We start from the raw sequence: 13,190 nt of genomic DNA, 5'->3' as shown, positions 1-13,190 counted from the left end.
CTATTTGTGCATGAGTTGCAAATGTGCTCTCTAAACAGAACTTCAGAAGATATTTATCTGAAATACTACCTAGTTGCAACAATTTCGTAACTTTAGTAATTACACATTTTATTACAGCTATTAAAATACTAGTACTTATCAAAGCAAATCAGTCACACTATTAAGGTCCTGTGCTATTTGCTGTTTTTGCAGAACTATCTCTGCACTCTGCATTCAACATTTATAGTCTACACTGGCATTTCCTTGCAAGTGAGGCTGGTGCCTATGTCATGCGGTCAATGGATGAAAGCTGGGTAACACCCTGGAAAGCCCACCAGTTGACCATAAGCCAACACAATCAAGTACAGGACAAAAAAACATGTGCACAGACTTTCTCCTAAGCACAACTTAGAAACAAACAAATTGACTTAAAATGCATGTGTTTGGACAGTAGGAAGAGGCCAGAGTACACAGAAAGCATCCATGCATGAATGGGGCGAACATGTTAACTCCCTGGGATTCAAACCTTGCTGCAAGACAACAATGCTTAACAACTGCGCCACCATGCATGCCATCCCCAAACAAATAAAGTCAAAGTTTGTGTTTTTTTTTGTTTGTGCTGCTTTGCTTTAAGTAATTGGGTAACCTTACAGTGCTTTCCAAATGTATTTGTACCTCTTGAACTTTCCCAGACTTTGTCAAGTAACTACCTTAAACTTTAATGGATTTCATTGAGATGTTATGTGATAGACTAAAGAAAAAAGGAATATGCTGTTTTCTAAATGAATGAATAATTGTCATCCTTTCAATAGATTTTCCCACCATAGCTGTGGATCTCTGCAGCTCCTTCAGAGTTACCAAATAATTCTTGGCTGCTTTTCTGATAAATGGTCTCCTTATCCAAATTATTTTAAATGGTTGGCCACGTCTTGATAGGTTTGCAGTTGTACTTTTTCTATTTTCGGCTGATAGACTGAACATTGCACAAGATGGACTGGGGTGATTGTGGCTCAGTGGAAAGAGTAGCTGTTTTAGTCTGAAAGCTGTGGCCTGTGTTATGGAAATCTACTATCAATAGAGTGAGATACTGCTTCAATAAATCGATTTCTACCCGGACTAGTCTTCAGAGTGTTTATTTCAAAGGCTCACAGCGTTTGAAAGGCACAAAGCACAGTTCAGTGAATGCACACTAAAGGCAGACTTCAGTGCTCTTTTATACATTACAAAGCTAGATAAGAAACAACGTCTGCATAAACAACTCCCTAGTTAGAGACAATAGAGTGTTCTTTTCACAAGGCTATCTCCTTCTGTCTAAAACTGCTTTAGCAATTTTTACTCCCTTTCTCTACAAATCTCAGAACAGATACAGCAAGGTTATGAGAAACTTTTAATTAACTCATTTGCATGCAACTATTATAACTGTTGGTTAAAACAAAATCACATCTTCATACCTAAAGCATAAGACAATTTTTCCACAACATTTCCACCCCTTTGATTATTCATTAAACACAATAAAACAAAAGAAAAATTAACAAGCCATAAAATTATATTTGTAAAAAAAAAAAAAAAAAACAATGCGTAGACTTCTCCACAAGGATCAGATGTTTTCAGCACTTTAAGATCAATGTTTCATTAAGTCATGGACATTTTAAGCAATGCAATATTCATCATCCTTATTTTCACTGTTTTCTGCAGAACTCCGATAAGCAAAAGGTTTAGAGAAAGATAACATGTGATATTGTACACTATTCTAAATGGACTGCATCACAAGGCACAAACAGAACATATGAGTTTACTCTTCTCAAATGTTATCATCTGAAATCCATCCTTAATAAAGTTCTCAGAGGAATTAATATACTGGGGATCTGAAGCATTAAGACAGGATGACACACAATCCGTGATCTTCCTTTTTCCTGGTACAGCAACATAAGTAGAGGGGAGATGGTGTGACATGCAGATAAAACAGTTTTCTGCTGTTGTAGTTTTAGCTGAAAAGTTTGCAAATTGATACCACACGTTCCGTTTCACCCATGGTGCCTCCAAAGGATTCTGCACTGGCCTTGGAAAAGCTTTTTGTTCCACTCGACCAATCGGAGGGCCTGTGGAAAATGTGATCATGAAAAAGAAGAGAGCAATAAATCCCCGCAGGGTGAGGAAAACTTTAACCGTGATTCGACTCCTTTGGTGGTTCTCCGCTGAACAGCTTGCAGTGCGATGCGTGGGCCCACGTGGCTCTTTCAGCGACCTTCACGGCAGTGTGAGTGATGAGAAGAATCTGGAAAGGTCCCTGCCACCGTCTGGACTTCCAATGCTTCCTTCGGAGGTATTTGATCAGCACCCTCTGTCCGGGCTGGAACGCATGTAATGGTCCCTCAGCTGGGCTCGGGAGGGTGGTCCTTGTTTTATGATTAGAAGCACACAAAGACCGTGACAGATTGCTACTGCACTACTGTATGCCTGTTTTCTGGGGAACGCTGGGGAAAATACTAGACAGTATTTTTTGCTTCAGAAGGTGTTAGTTCAATGAAATCCATCATTAGATGTTGAAAAGGGCCTTCAGGTGGAGGATGTGCAGCCAAACATTTTGTCTGAATTTTACTAGGATTGTGCGAGGCACAAATAAAACATTTTTACAGTGATTTTCTTCTACCACTGAAAATCCTTTTGTGAACCTCTGTTGTGTTACCATATCAAGCATCCCCCCTTTGGAGACATGGTCCATGACCCATGACTCCACTTTGCAAACCAGTGGAAAAATGTTTGGGGAGGTTTTCCATCAGCTGAAAACCACCCTTTTCAGAGTTAGAACATCCATTGCGTTGCCAGAGCTGTTTCTCTACTGGCGATGCAAAGGACTGCATTCGGGGATCAACAGTGGAACAGAAAAGCTGCCAAAAGAGGAAGAGTAGCAGCGGCTTTTGCAGCTGTGTCAGCTGAGGCGTTTCCCAGGGAAACAGGATCAGTGTTGTGTGAGTGAGCAGTGTATTTAACAACAGCTATTTTAGAAGGTAACAAATTGGCATCCAAAAGGTCAGAGACCTGAGTAGCATTATGAATAGGTTTGCCATCAGACTTTAAAATTGAGCGATCTTTCCACAATGCTCCAAAATCACGAACTACGCCAAATGAGTACTGACTGTCAGTGTAAATGGTTACAGAGTTCTCTTCAGCCAATTTGCAGGCTTGTGTTAAAGCCACCAGTTCTGCAGTTTGTGCAAGAAAATGCTGTGGTAAAGGGCCTGACATTAGGACTTCAAAATCTGAGCATACAGCAAAGCCCATAAGGTTAGCACCCGAGTCTGAGCGACGAAAAGACCTATCAAACTACAAGGTGAGGTTAGAGTCTGTAGCACTTCAGCACAAGAATGAGGGTCTCCATCATCAGCACTTGGGAGGAGAGTGGCTGGATTTAGAATGGTGCAACACTTTACAGTAATATTGGGCATGTCAAGAAGGAACTCAAGTGTAACGCAGCCAACGTGCAACTGAAAGATGTGATGTTTTTTGTTCAAGGAGAATAATCAATACAGCGTGTGGCACATACACCATTAAAGGAGAATAGTTCACAATGTCTCTGGAAGCCAGAACAGCTTTTTCTGCTGCTGACACAGCTCTGAGACATCCAGGGAGGCCTGAAACTCCTGCATCAAGTTTAGAAGAGAAATAAGCAATAGGTCTAAGGTGTCCATCATGTTGTTGTAGGAGGACGGAGGACATGAAACCTTTCTTTTCATCCACCATCTGAATAAAAGGTTTCGCAGGATGGGGCAAAGCCAAAGCTGGTGCCTTTTGGAGTGGATTTTTTAAGTCTTGAAATGCTTTTTCTGCCTCAGGTGTACAGTTGATCCAATCCTGGGCAAAGAGATTTTTCCCATAGATCAAACCAGACAAAGAACTTTCCAGAACAGAGTAACTGGGAATGAATGAACAACAATAGGAAGTCATTCCCAGGAAGGACATAATTTGCTTTTTTGTGCACGGTTTAGGAATGTTGGCAACTGCTTGAGTGCACTTAGTGGACAAAGAATGGGAGGCAGCTGAAATCACATGTCCCAAGAAAGTAAATTGACTTTGAGCAAACTGCAGTTTTGACAGAGAGGCCTTATGCCTCTTAGCACAAAGGTGATGTAACAATTTGTCTGATTTGCATTGCTGCTCAGTTGGTGCACAAATTAAAAGGTCATCCACATACTGAAGAAGGATAGAACCTTCAGTAAGAAGCAAATCATCCAAAGAATCTCTCAATGCAGCATTGTAGATAGTGGGACTTTCACAATAACCTTGACACCGTCTAGTAAAAGTGTAAGATTTACTATCAAACTCAAATGCAAACCAAAATTGGCTATCAGGATGCACTGGGACTGAGAAAAATGCATTTGAAAGATCCACAACAGAAAAAGAGTTTGCATCTGGAGGAATTTGGGACAAAATAGTGTGTGGATTGGGCACAGATGGGGCGCGTGGTACCACGGCTTTGTTTACTGCCTGTAAATCTTGCACAAATTGCCATTCAGCAGGCTGGCCTTCAGGTCTGATTTTTTTTATCAGGAAATAAGGGTGTTCTAACTGGTGAGGTGGGACATGGTTCAATTATTTCTGCCAAGAGTAGTTAGTGGAAAACTGGCCTAATGCCATCAATAGCCTCCCTTCTCAGAGGATATTGTTTTTGGTGGGGTCTATTATCAGACTTAAGAGTTATGACAACTGGTTCACAATCAGAAATTACGCCAACATCATATTTATGGGCTGACTATAATGTGGAAGCAATTGAAGACAGTTCCTGCAATAGAGTAGGAACAGAAGCCAGACTGTGAGTTATGTCCACCAGCTGAACTATGTGTGCACAGTGAAAAGAAGAAGTGTAAACCTTTTCATAGACTTGATGTTTTTGTGAAAACCAGATGGTTGGGTTAGAGGTTACTACCCAATCAGAAATAAGAGTACACTTTAACACAAAACTTCTCACATCTCTCCACTCCATTCCCACTGCTTTTGACAAGGAAACATGAGGGAATGAGTTATCTACTGAGAAAAACTGTTGCTGTGTTTGAGACAGGTTAACTTGGGGGGCAGCAGTGTAATTATTCCAAAAGAGAGAAACCATGTGGAAGATGTATGGAATAATTTTTGTTCATAAGATTCATCTGGTCTGTTCATCACATGAGCAGTGCATCAGGACTCATAAAGTCAGCATGTGGAGAGACTAAGTTACGGGTAAGTGTGATTAAGTCTGACACACAAGGACCGGTTGGAAGCTTCCATTGGTAGACATATAAAGGCGTGTTAGGTGAATAATGAACCCCAGTGAAAACATCATCAGATGATTTTGCTTCCGCACATGAAATTTGTAGTGCTGCAGGGAATGACACCAAGGTTAAAGACAATGCCCACATCAAATCTCGACCTAACAAATTAATAGGACAATGAAACCGAAATGGAATGTTTCAATGTTTTCCCTGTTTGTGTACTGCAAGACAATGGTACAGAAAATCACTCTTTTACAGAAGCCCCTGAAGCAGAAACGGGGTAAACATGACATCCACTGAACTTAGGTGTTGGTGAAAGCACAGTGGATGTTAAAACAAAGTGTGTTGCACCAGAATCTACCATAAACTCCACCCTTTTATCATCTACAAGGAGGATAAACATAGGCATTGTTTTATAAGCTTTAGCAGATAAATGAGCATAAGTTCCCACACATGGTGTTGTTTGTGCTTCTAAGTGTTTTATGGCCTCTGTAAGTATCTGAAATGCATCAGTGGAAGCAGGTGACTCTAAAGATACAGGAGGGTGTAGCGGTATGTGTGTGTGTGAAACCTCACTCCCCTGTGATGTCTCTGGCTCAAGGTAGGTGTTGCCCGTTCCTGGGGTCCCATCCTCCACTCAGTCAGACTGCGGTGGACCGCCTCCTCATGGTGGCTGCGGACATTCATTCATTCCAGTGTCCATATTTTCCACAATTATGACATCTGTCCGATTCATGTGGAATTCAGGGCTGATCATTCGTACGACCTCTGTGTCCTCTTCCTCTGCCTCTACCCCGTCCTCATCCTCTGACCATTTGTTGGAAGTCGGCTGCACCGGAAAACATGGTTAAATTGGCAAGGTGCAGATCATGCCCTTTCTTTTCAGATTTTTTGCAATGTCTTTCTTGCAAAATTTCCTGTGCATGGTGGGCATAACGTCCCAGCTCCTCCAGTCTTACACCATATCTAATTCCCAGAGTCGTGAGAAAAAATGAGTTAGTTTAATCAAAAAAGGTTTTTTCAAAAACATTTTTTCACCCCAAAATAAAATATTCCATTAAAAAAAATAACCGTTACACCTCTGAAAGTTTTGATCACAACTTAATATTTTTTGATTGAGATTAGTTTTTTGTTTGATTGAATAATATTGAGACAAATTTACCTCCATACGGAATGAGTGAGTGGAAAGCCACGTCGTTACCAGTGATAAGAAGCTGATTATGAACAAAAGTTGAGCGCGTTGCTGCGTATATTCAGTCAATGACATGTACACACAACAGTATATATTTGATCACTTATTTTTTGACATTTTAGGGGAAGCTGAGCTTCCCTTGCAGTCTTAGAGCAATCGCTATTGAGATAAATATATATCTCAGTATATGTAAATATATATATAAATGAAACATATTTTATAAACTAAATACACAGTGAAGGAGGTTTTCATGGTCTTTATTTCTGTTAATTATGAAGATTTTCCACTTACAAGTAATGAAAACATGGCATTTAGGATTAAAATAATGCACAGACCAAACAAAAACTTTTTATTATAATGTTAATGATTAAATGTTAATTTCAAAAGGTACTTTTATTCTGACTAACGAGCCTCATCGGAATGCATTTGCACCAGCAATGAAAATATACTGTTTAGACAATGAATATGTGGAAGAAATGCGAAAAAGACCAGTTGTAGATTAAATATTTAAATCTTGAAATATATTTTGGGACCAGAGAATGGCAGAAATTAAAGCAGTAGGTTGAAACAATAGGGTCAGAATAACTGACTAACTCAAGAATTTGGGGAACTTCACAAGGAGTGTACTGAAACTGAGTCAGCGCATCAAGAGCCACTATGCACAGACAAATCCTACACGTGGGCTACAAATGTCTCACTGCTTTTTTCAAGCCCCTTCTATCCCAAAGACAACAGCAGATTGTTTTACCTGGTCTAAAGAGAAAATGAACTGCACTGTTGCTTTGGGATCCAAAGTCCTCTTTTCATATTAAAGTAATATTTCCATTTTATTTGGAAACTGAGGTCCCAGAGTCTGGAGGAAGACTGGAGAAGTCCAGAATCCACGTTTGCACAGCCAGTGATGATTTGGGGTGCCATGTCATCTAGTTGTGCTGGTCTGCTGTGTTTTCTGAAGTTCACAGTCAACGCAGCCTCTACCAGGAACGTTTAAAGCACTTCATGCTTCCTTCTGCTGACAACCTTTATGCAGAAGCTGATTTCATTTTGCAGCAGGACTTGGCACCTGCCCACACTTCCAAAAGTATCAAAAGCTTGTCCAGTGAACATGGTGTTACTGTGCTTGACTAGCCAGCAAACCCATCTGAACTCAACTCCATACAGAATCTATTGGATATTGTCAAGAAGAAGATGAGAGACACCAGACCCAACATTTCAGTTGACCTGAAGGCCGCCATTCAAGCAGCCTGGGCTTTCATAACACCTCAACAAGGCCACAGGGTTATCATAGAAAACACAGACACAACATAGTCTGATATTTCTGTTAAAAAATATTATTTTTTTATTGATCTTTCGTAATATTTACTTTTTTGTGACTGAATTTTGAGTTTTCAATATCTATAAGCAATAATCATCAAAGTTACAAGAAATAAAGGCCCTAAAATATTTCACCGTGTGTGTAACGAACCTGGGTTTTGCCTTCTGAAATAAGTGACAAAAACTATTGAACTTTTTTAAGACATTAGAAGAAGTGGAGAATAAGTACATCTTTCCATCCTGAGAAATGTAGTAAGTAAATGAGTAAAATTTATTAATGTAGCACACAGTCACTTTAATACATTTTGGTGCTTTGGGCTGTAAACCTAGCCCAGTATGCTGGGTCAACCCCATAACCTAATCTTGTTGTGTCAGTCCAACCTGGATTACTCCATATTTGACCAAGGGGTGCATTAGCAAAAAGCCTAAACAGAGTTATTTTTAAACTGTTTTAGAACATGAAACCTTAGTGCTGATAATCTTAAATTCGGAATATATAACCTCCGTGCAAAGGGAATGCAATAGTGTTCCTACTCCGTTAGAACTGAAAAAATAGTTTTCTCTGCAAGGGCTTCAAGAGCAAATGACATCACTCTGTTCTTGCAGTCCTGCTGTGAGTTATTCCTGCTTGATCTTGACACATCTTTAGAGCAAAACGTTTGGCATGTTTCAACAGTTAAATACAAACGTGGCAGTAGGAGGGACCTATGGGGGCTATTCTTGAGTTCTTGAGTAAAAGAACAAATTTCTCTGTTCCTGTAGATGAATGTATTGGCCTTAATTTGTATGCCAATGCTTGTGTGGTAAATACATTCTTAATCAAATCTGATATCTCAGGGCTCCATATTGTGCACCTTAAATAATGTTTTCATTTTATTATACCTTTATTTTTCCAGGAAAGAAATCCATTGAGATTTGTGATCTCTTTTACAAGGATGTCCTGGCTAAGATAAAAAGCAGCACAATATACAGAAATAAATAAATACAAAGCTATTACGTTTTAACAAAGTAACACTAAAATGACTTACAATAACAACATTTAGACATAACAGTTACAAAATATTAGTAAACCTTCTGACAGTTTTTGTTTAAAACTAGATAAAAAAATAGGAGACTCCAGCCTCAACCTGAGCTGCAGATCAGTCCAACACCATGGGCCAAAATAGGACACACTCATCCTTCCTGAGTCTTTGTGCAAGAAGGGCACCTTTAGCCACAGTCAACTACTGGCTCTAAGACTGTGGATGTTCTGGAATACAGTGAACCTGGATAGAATATATGATGGCAGTTAACCTGAAATGGCTTTATATATAAAAATGTACCAGGGCCTCATTCTGTGAGTATTGAGTGAGGTAAATCTGGCAAGGTTATATCAAATACAATGGTGAGTCCTAAACGGTAAACCTGTTATATACCTGTTGAAGCAGCATGGTAAATAAGGTCCAGTTTAGCTAAGGTAGTGGGACAGGCAAATCTATACAGGTCCTTCTCAAAATATTAGCATATTGTGATAAAGTTCATTATTTTCCATAATGTAATGATGAAAATTTAACATTCATATATTTTAGATTCATTGCACACTAACTGAAATATTTCAGATCTTTTATTGTCTTAATACGGATGATTTTGGCATACAGCTCATGAAAACCCAAAATTCCTATCTCACAAAATTAGCATATCATTAAAAGGGTCTCTAAACGAGCTATGAACCTAATCATCTGAATCAACGAGTTAACTCTAAACACCTGCAAAAGATTCCTGAGGCCTTTAAAACTCCCAGCCTGGTTCATCACTCAAAACCCCAATCATGGGTAAGACTGCCGACCTGACTGCTGTCCAGAAGGCCACTATTGACACCCTCAAGCAAGAGGGTAAGACACAGAAAGACATTTCTGAACGAATAGGCTGTTCCCAGAGTGCTGTATCAAGGCACCTCAGTGGGAAGTCTGTGGGAAGGAAAAAGTGTGGCAGAAAACGCTGCACAACGAGAAGAGGTGACCGGACCCTGAGGAAGATTGTGGAGAAGGGCCGATTCCAGACCTTGGGGGACCTGCGGAAGCAGTGGACTGAGTCTGGAGTAGAAACATCCAGAGCCACCGTGCACAGGCGTGTGCAGGAAATGGGCTACAGGTGCCACATTCCCCAGGTCAAGCCACTTTTGAACCAGAAACAGCGGCAGAAGCGCCTGACCTGGGCTACAGAGAAGCAGCACTGGACTGTTGCTCAGTGGTCCAAAGTACTTTTTTCAGATGAAAGCAAATTCTGCATGTCATTCGGAAATCAAGGTGCCAGAGTCTGGAGGAAGACTGGGGAGAAGGAAATGCCAAAATGCCAGAAGTCCAGTGTCAAGTACCCACAGTCAGTGATGGTCTGGGGTGCCGTGTCAGCTGCTGGTGTTGGTCCACTGTGTTTTATCAAGGGCAGGGTCAATGCAGCTAGCTATCAGGAGATTTTGGAGCACTTCATGCTTCCATCTGCTGAAAAGCTTTATGGAGATGAAGATTTCATTTTTCAGCACGACCTGGCACCTGCTCACAGTGCCAAAACAACTGGTAAATGGTTTACTGACCATGGTATCACTGTGCTCAATTGGCCTGCCAACTCTCCTGACCTGAACCCCATAGAGAATCTGTGGGATATTGTGAAGAGAACGTTGAGAGACTCAAGACCCAACACTCTGGATGAGCTAAAGGCCGCTATCGAAGCATCCTGGGCCTCCATAAGACCTCAGCAGTGCCACAGGGTGATTGCCTCCATGCCACGCCGCATTGAAGCAGTCATTTCTGCCAAAGGATTCCCGACCAAGTATTGAGTGCATAACTGTACATGATTATTTGAAGGTTGACGTTTTTTGTATTAAAAATACTTTTCTTTTATTGGTCGGATGAAATATGCTAATTTTGTGAGATATGAATTTTGGGTTTTCATGAGCTGTATGCCAAAATCATCCATATTAAGACAATAAAAGACCTGAAATATTTCAGTTAGTGTGCAATGAATCTAAAATATATGAATGTTAAATTTTCATCATTATATTATGGAAAATAATGAACTTTATCACAATATGCTAATATTTTGAGAAGGACCTGTATATGGTGTCAACGTAGTTCAACTGTGATATAAACAAGCTGGTTACTAGTCGCTTACGGGAAGAAATAGAAAAGCAAGGTTTAAATTATACAAAAAAGTTTCATATAGAGAGAAAACCAATAATAATGAAGTTATTTTCCAAATTTAGTCATGTATTCTAAGTGTGGTCAAGTGTGCACTGCTTTAGCAACAAACACAATAAAGAGCAGAGAGGTTCCAAAGTAGAAAAAAAAATGTAACCAACATTTAAAGCTATGATTATTCTTTACAGTTTGTCTGTCATTTCATCAAAATGTAAGTCCAGAGCTGGTCCTGCAAACCTATAGACATAATGCTTCAACATTCATGTGTGTCGATCTCTGTATCGTAGCAGTGGATGAGATGGGAAGCTAGTGGGAGAAGAGAGCATGATGTCCATCCACAACTCCTGGAAATGGAGCAACAGTACAAGAATTGCGTTTGGACAATCAACACCAGACTCCCTGTCAAACTTGGGATGAACAGGAAAGACATCAGAGTTCTCCCACTTGCAGAGAACTGATAAAATAGAACAGGTGGTGACAAAAACTATTTAGAAAGATCTATATGTTTTCAAACCTTTCTTTTAGTCTTTTAAAAAGCATAATCTAACATTTATTTGCATTGTTTTGTTTAAATAAACAGTGGTATCCACTAAATGGATATTAGCAACGATTTAAACTTGAACAAATCCATTAACTTGTAACTTTGTAGAAAAAAGTTAAAAACTTTAATACTTACAGTGTTCATGATTAATGCAGGGGATAATAATCCAAAAAAAGAAGGTTTTGAAAATATTTTTTCTATATATCAAAATGTGAACTCAGGTTTAAAGTGGTCTTTCCTCTAGTCTGCGGCCATCCTTAACGGCTGCTTGTTCAGTTTGCCTCTCAGTGCCCTCTTCTCTATCACTTCCCCACTATCCATCTCATTTCATGCAGGACTGAGGTTTCCTAAGAGACAGGGCTTCAATGGAGACAATCTGCATTTCTTCAATTAACGCTGAGAATGACAGAAGGAAAAGAAGGGAGAGGGGCAGACTCAGAGGAAAAGCAAAAAGAACAGAGGGTATATTGGTTTGTAGAGATGTAAAGTTATAACATTTTGTGGTATATGAATTCATGTAATTATTTATTTTCAGCTTTTAACTTTTCATACCTTTATACACAGAAGCTAAAATGTAAGTATATAATTAATTAAATTTCTTAGTTTTCAAACTTGATTCTTTTTTTTATTTAACAGTCAACCTTCCTTTTAAATTTTAATGCAATTTTTATATTTCAGTTTTATTTGTGATATTAAATCAATCCCAGTGTAGATGAATTATGCCTAACCACAATCTCTAAAAATTCAAAAGGGGTGACCAGTGGGTTCGCAAAGTGAGAAGTGCACAAAAGGGTGTGGCGTGGGAATGTCCTCAAGGGTCAGGAGTGATGGTGGAAGGGTCAGAGGTCAGAGGCAGCTGGACAGAACACAAGAGGTAATGATGGTGAGAAAAGGAGGAGAAGGAAGAGTCCAGGGCTGACAGACTGGATCCTGAGGAACATTAACATTGAACAGATTTGAGGCTCACTGACCAATGCATATTTGGAGAGAAGTCAAGCTAAAGCGTGATGGTGCATAATAACTGATAAGTGACAATGCTTTCTTTGCATAAGCAAAATGACTTATAGCAGGTGTGCTAGACTGCCTTTAGCAGCAATGTCTCAACACATTCACCAAATGTAGTTCAATACAACTTTGTATTACTAATTTCTAATACTGTGTTATTACTTTGATAATGACTTTTCTCACTAAACCTGCTATGAAAAATGGTGGAAAATATCAACAATTTCTGTTGTGGCCAAGGAATTGTCAATGTTGGCTTGTGACTGAAGCTATCGTTGAACTTGTTCATATTGTCACATTATCACTTAAAATGTCAACATATTTATTGGGTTATACATACACAAATATATATATATATATATATATATATATATATATATATATATATATATATGTGATAGACCAAAATAAATAAGTGAATAAATGTCAAATGGAAAGAAATTTTGTTTCAAGTAAAAATCTGAAATGTGCTGTGCTGAGCTCAGCCGAATTGGATGGAGAACATCTGTAAACATAAATGTTTACTGTAGGCCACATATTATCGATTAGATATTGGTCTGAACTTTGAGTAGGGTTGTTCTAATTTAAGAAATTGCCTCTAACAAATTATTCTCCAGAATTTCCATGTATTTAGCTCCCTCCATTTTCCCATCAGCTCTGTCAAGATTCCCTGTCCCTGCTGAACAAAAACATCCCACAGAACAATGATGCCACTGTGGGCATAGAGTTTTCAAGGTGATATG

This window comes from Girardinichthys multiradiatus, chromosome 3, assembly GCF_021462225.1.
Source record: "Girardinichthys multiradiatus isolate DD_20200921_A chromosome 3, DD_fGirMul_XY1, whole genome shotgun sequence".
Lineage (NCBI taxonomy): Eukaryota > Metazoa > Chordata > Actinopteri > Cyprinodontiformes > Goodeidae > Girardinichthys > Girardinichthys multiradiatus.
The sequence above is the reverse complement of the archived record's forward strand: the minus strand, read 5'-3'. Positions refer to the sequence as shown.